This window comes from Triticum dicoccoides, chromosome 3B, assembly GCF_002162155.2.
Source record: "Triticum dicoccoides isolate Atlit2015 ecotype Zavitan chromosome 3B, WEW_v2.0, whole genome shotgun sequence".
Classification (NCBI taxonomy): Eukaryota; Viridiplantae; Streptophyta; class Magnoliopsida; order Poales; family Poaceae; genus Triticum; species Triticum dicoccoides.
In genome coordinates, this window is record NC_041385.1 from 265,897,993 (window position 1) to 265,904,590 (window position 6,598).

A 6,598-nucleotide genomic window follows, 5' to 3' on the forward strand; every position below is an offset into this window, starting at 1 on the left:
CAAAGTAACACCACCTTTGAAGGGGTGATACCAGGCGTTGAGGCCCGCTGCAGGGGCTCCCTCACATTAGAGGTGACATTCGGTTCTCCAGATAACCTCAGAAGCGAAGAGTTACTCTTCACCATCGCTCCCCTCCGAAGTGGTTATCATGCATTGCTCGGAAGAACGGCCTTCGCTCGCTTCAACGCAGTACCGCACTACGCCTACCTTAAACTCAAGATGCCCAGTCCACGTGGCGTCATCACCGTTAGCGGAAATACAGAGGGTTCCTTACGTGCGGAAGAATATGCGGTGGCTCTAGCAGCCGGACACTAAGCGGCCTCTCCTATCAGAACGCATGATCGGTCGTTAAGACCACGGACACGGTTAGATGAGTCCGGCACACCATCGTCGGTAACAGCCCAGATAAACCTGACCTGGGTGCTATACATGTAATCCCATAGAGGGCACCAGGGGCTGCAAACATGCAATACAGCCCACCTTTTGGCTTGACCTTATTAATAGGCCAATGTCTTACACTTATACTATCCATTGATAATAACAAATTCTTCGCACGCTTACGTCATACTCTTTTACATGAGTTTTCCTTTTTACAGACACCACTCATGCGATACCCTCCCAGGACACGGCACAACGGAGACAAAGGCACAGACGTGCAACAGGGCCCCGCTCAAAGGTTTCTCTTTAGATTAAGCCCCTGTGTAAACCTTCTTTATTTTCTCTTGTTGCTTTATATCCCATGGGTACTCAATACACCCACAGGGGATACTGGCGTTATTGGCATTTCGCCACGATAGACTAATGCACGTACCTGGAAATATAGGGTTCATAATCAAGGGTGCTACTCAGCCCAGTATATGTTATAAAGTCCGAATACCTTCGGGAGTATTCAGCGCCGCGAGTTAGGCCTTATATGCATCAGCTCCAAATCATGTCTTTGGTCAAATGTTGGGTTTGCCCGGCTCCTGGGTTTGCCGCCTTATGTTCCGCTTCTATCGGCTAAGGCGGCCAAAGGAGAACTACCGCGATTGTGCCCTGGTTATTCCGGATGAGCACCTCAGTAGAGAAAGTCAAAAACTGACTGTCATGATATAGCGAGAGACTGGTCAACCACTCAAGGACTCATTGGAATCGTTAGGATTCCTTCGCATTAACGAAGGACCGTTTGCCGGTCATGTACAGACGCGCCCGTATCCAGATGCACGCGATGGTACCAGGGGCTACACAGTAGCCCCATCATCAAACTCCTATGACTAAGTGAAAGTGTTAAAGCTATATAGTCCGGTTCCCTAGTTCGACGTGCGATCACCTCCTTAATGGACCAAGACGTTGGATAAAGTGTGATTACGCACATTTTTGCGAACACCCCCGCATTGTATGCGTGGGGGCTGAAGCCAACAACTGCTAACTTTCAGGTTATATACACATCAAACGGCCGCACAGGAGGCACAATAACACTTTCGGGCGAAAGTATAAACATAGCCTCTATAATTAAAATACAATTGTTTTTACAATGAAACAATTTGTCACTCGAACATGACATTCTTTGAGCACTGAGCCTCTATTAAATGAGCACCTTCTGTTACCTGCTCCAAGTAGTGCTCGTCCGGATCCTGGCTCCCCGCCGGATTCTGGGTTGCAATGATGGTGGCCTCCATATCGGCCCAATATGTTTTAACACGGGCAAGAGCCATCCGTGCACCCTCTATGCACACCGACCTCTTCATGGCATTGATTCGTGATACGGCGCCAAGGAATTGTTGCACTAAACCAAAATAACTATCCGGCTTCGGCCCCTTTGGCCATAGATGGTCTATTACCGACCTCATTACAAGACCGGACAACCTATGGAGCTCAGCCACAGCGGCCATCCTTTCACTCAATGGCAACGGGCACGTTGGAGCACTGAATTGTGACCAGAACAGCCTTTTTACTTCACTACCTTTTTTATCCTCGAAAAACTTGGTCGCATCAGCCGTACTTTGTGCCAGATCCGCATACGCATCTCCAGCGCTCCATCGCCGATCCAGAGGAGCGTACTTTGGATCTAAGAACTTCATCCGCAATGATAAGGGGCTTCCAGCCGCGATTTCTCCGGCCTGTGAAGCTCCTCCCGTGCATCCCTAACTTTGGAACTCGTCTCCTTGGCTGCATCAAGGGCCTTCTTCAGGTCAGCCGACTTTGCCTGATTATCCTTTTCAAGGAGCTCATACTGGTCGGCGGAGTTTTTCAGCTCCACAACCATCTCAGCTATTTTATCTTCGCTTCAGCGATGAGCAGCCTGTTCGGCTCTCAAATCTTTGGCCGCCTTTAGGGCAACCGCATTGCTAGCCCGGGCTTGTTCCTTGGCTAGGGCAAGCTCCGCCCTCAGGGCCTCCACGGCAGCAGCTCCGCCTGCAGTCGAAGCATATCACATTAACATTATGCTCCTCTTAATATGTCCTATATAAACAAGGAAAACAAAGCACATACTCTGTGACTCGTTAAGCCGCTCGTTCACAAGCGTGATGTCGGCGTCCACAACTTCAATCTGTCGCCTCAGTTCGGCAACTTCAGCGGTCCGGTCGGCCGCCGGACCCTTAGCCACCTACGCATGAATACAATGCGATCATTTCTTAAGAATGTGATCCCCCGTTTGCCGCCTAGGGCTGGCAACCAGAGTCTCAGTGGCTACTATCTATAAGGAGCACACCTAGCGCGTGTGCCACAACCAAAAAATTACGTATTTCATTATATACCTCAAAGCCTTTGAGAAGGCTCGTAAAAGCTTCATTCAACCCGCTTGTGGCAGATGAAATCTTCTCAAGCACCATGCTCATTAATGAACGGTGACCCTCCGAGAGAGCAGCTTGCTCCAGAAGGCCCGTCAGTGTCGGACCCTTCTTATCGCCCCCCGTGGGAGCCGAACGCTCCGAGCTCAGGGCGGCCGAAGTATTACCTTCTGGCCTGGGCAAATCTGGACTCCTCTGTGACGACACCTCGGGCTCACCTGCCCCATGAGGCGGAGAGGCAGGTGGGGTTTCACTTTCCATCATCTCCGGAAGAAAATCCTCCAAAGACGAACTCTGTCGAGAAGAGCTGCTAGCCGAACTGCAAAGAATGGATCCTGGTTATAGTTCTTGGAGGAGGAAGCGGTAGCTTTGTATTTACGATTAACTTACAGCTCGGCTAAGGACTGGCCCGTTTGCGGGCATAGCGCTGTGAGGACGCCCTCTGGGGCAGGGCCCCCTGGTGAAGTTTTCTTCCCTTGTTTAGGCACCTCCGTCTCCAAGTCTTCGGATGCGGCCCTCTTCTTCCCGCGGGGGGATGAGACCGTAGATTCCCCTCCCCGACTATCCTCCTCCGTGGAGATAGTAATTCCCCGGGTTTGGATGTGCAATGTGTGAAGCTCTGCTTCTCTGTTCTTCCCTTCGTCTTTCCCCGAGGGCACTTGACTTAGTACACGACTAAGCATCCTGGCTATGGCAGGACTATGCGAGCCTTTGGGAAGCGGTGCCGGACACCTGATTCTCTCCGCCTTGCTGAGCCAATCCTGGCCGCGGATGGTTTTTAGAATAATGTTATGATAAATATAAATGAAGTGTTCGGTTTCTGGGTTATTTACTTGGGTATCTAGGCGGTTGCAGCTCAGGCCCGCATCCTCGGTGGTGTCCGGACACTTTACTTGTGGTCCGAAGAATAACTTACACATCCCTTCGAGCGTCATGCCGAAGAAGTGCTGAATAGTCCGCGGACCTTCTGGGTTGAACTCCCACATCCGGAGAGGCCGACGTTTGCACGGCAAGATCCGTCGGACTAGCATTACCCGAATTACGCTGACAAGACTAATGTCCCTCTCAAGAAGCTCCTGAATGCGGCTCTGCAATGTTGGTACGTCATTAGCAGGCCCCCAATCCAGTCCCACATTGGCCCATGACGCCAGTTGAGGCGGAGGGCCCGAGCGGAAGTCAGGGGCAGCCACCCACTTTTTGCCTCTGGGAGCCGTGACGTAAAACCACCTCCGCTGCCATAGATCGGACACCTCTGGGAAGAATCCCTCTGGCCATGGGGCATCGGTGTTTCTGCTTATTGCAGCGCCTCCGCACTCCGTGTGTCGCCCCTCAATCACCTTCGGCTTTACATTGAAGGTCTTGAGCCATAAGCCGAAGTGCGGGGTGATGTGGAGGAAGGCTTCGCACACAACGATGAACGACGAGATGTGAAGGATGGAGTCCGGAGCTATATCATGAAAATCTAGCCCGTAATAGAACATGAGCCCTCTCACAAAGGGATCAAGGGTGAAGCCTAAGCCACGGAGGAAGTGAGAAACAAATAAGACGCTCTCGTTGGGCTCGGGAGTAGGGATGACCTGTCCTAGAGCAGGAAGCCTGTGCTTGATGTCGGCGGTCAGATATCTGACCTCCCTAAGCTTCGCAATGTCCTCCTCTGTGACAGAGGAGGCCATCCACTGGCCTTGAAGGTTGGATCCGGACATGATTGAAGATCCGAAGTGCCTAAGCTTGGGCTTCGGCTGTTGGAACTCAAGATGCGGAAAGGTGCAAGTGTGGTAGCAAAGAAGGATAGGCCTCGGCCCCTCTATAAAGGGGCTGAATATCAAGCATCCTCAGCGTAACCACTTGGGACTTGCCTAAAAACACGAAGTCATACCAATAGGCATCGTGGGGTTGCCCGCGCCTGTATTGATGGAGGATCCCGCAATAAGGGAAACACGATCTCTGCTGCGATAAGGCGTGCCAATAAAACTGCCTCGCAATGCATGTCGAGGCAGGCTGAGAAAAACCGGTTCGTATTGAGCCAGGCCGCGGTGTTAGGGCACACCGTAAAAAAATTGTCATTAGACTAGATTTGTAAAGTGTTATGCTCTCTACGGTGGTGTGCGGAAATTATCTCATAGAGCCGAACACAATCCTTAATATGCTTTGGAGTATTCAAAGATGGAACCCGCCTTGCAATGCCGAAGACAATCTACGTGTCGGACTCATCGTCATTGAATCTTGGTTCAGGGGCTACTGAGGGAGTCATGGATTAGGGGGTATCCGGAGAGCCGGACTATATACTTTGGTCGGACTGTTGGACCGTGAAGGTATAAGACTCAAGACTTCGTCCCGTGTCCGGATGGGACTCTCCTTTGCGTGGAAGACAAGCTTGGCGATTCGGATATTAGATCTCCTTCTTTGTAACCGACTCTGTGTAACCCTAGCCTCCTCCGGTGTCTATATAAACCGGAGGGTTTAGTCCGTAGGAAAGGAACAACAATCATAATCATAGGCTAGCTTCTAGGGTTTAGCCTCTACGATCTCGTGGTAGATCTACTCTTGTAATAGTCATATCATCAAGATCAATCAAGCAGGAAGTAGGGTATTACCTCCATCGAGAGGGCCCAAACCTGGGTAAAGCATCGTGTCCCCTGCTGTAACGCCCTGGATCCGATGCGCCAGGTGTTTGCCTGTCATTCGCCGTCGTTGCCATGTCATTTTCTTGCGCGTTGTATTTTGCCATGTCATCATTCGCTTTGTGTCATCATGTGCATTTCATTTCGCATACGTGTTCGTCTCATGCATCCGAGCGTTTTCCCCGTTGTCCGTTTTGCAATCCGGCACTCCTATGCTCTCAGGCGTTCCCCTTTTGTCTCTCGTTGTGAGCGGGTGATTAAACTTTCTTGGAATGGACCGATTCTTGCCAAGGGGCCTTGGTATACCACCGATAGACCGCCTGTCAAGTTTCGTGCCATTTGGAGGTCGTTTGATACTCCAACGGTTAACCACATAGCCCGAGACCCCCCCTTTCTCTTTGCAGCCCAACACCCTTCAAAAGTGGCCCAAAACCCAGCAAACTATCCTCCATGCTCTCGGTCGTTCGATCACGACCGCGTGGCCGAAAACCGCTCCTCATTTGGACTCGCCTAGCTCCCTCTACCTATAAAAACGTCTTCCCCTCTCCATTTTCGGATCAATTTTCCCCCGAAACACTAGCAACTCCTCCCCGCGCCGCCGGACATGTCCATCTGTGCTGGACATGTCCGCCGGACACGTCGCCCAGCCCAATCAGGGCGTGCCACGTCATCATCGCCGCCGCCCGCAGCCACTCACGCGACGCCACCTGGCCTCCGGCCTCCTCCCTGCCGCCGCAGCCCACCCGGCCCAGGGCAGGCCCGGCCCAGGGCAGGCCCGCCCCCGGGCCGCGCCCTGGCCCGAGTCGCGCCGCCGTCCGCCCGCAGCAGCCCGCGCGCGCCTCCCCCGAGCCCTGGATCCAGCGTCCCCGAGCCTCTCCGGCCGTTTTCTTCCCCTGCTCCGGCGAGAACCCCGGCCATTATCGTTTTCCATGCGAAGGTTGACCTCCAGATTTCTCTAAAGTCCCGAAATATTTTGACATTATCATGCCATGTTCAACGTATCGTATCTCTGCATCCGTAGCTCCGTTTCGTGCGTGTAATATGTAGAATTGTTCGCCTCAACGAGTACTTCATTTCGTTCCATTGCATCATATTTATTTGAGTCCATCTTGATGCCTGAATCATCGTTGCAAGAGTGCTTCATAATGTTAGTTTCTGTTTCTTAACAGAACATGCTCATTTGTCATTTTTGCCATGATTGATGTG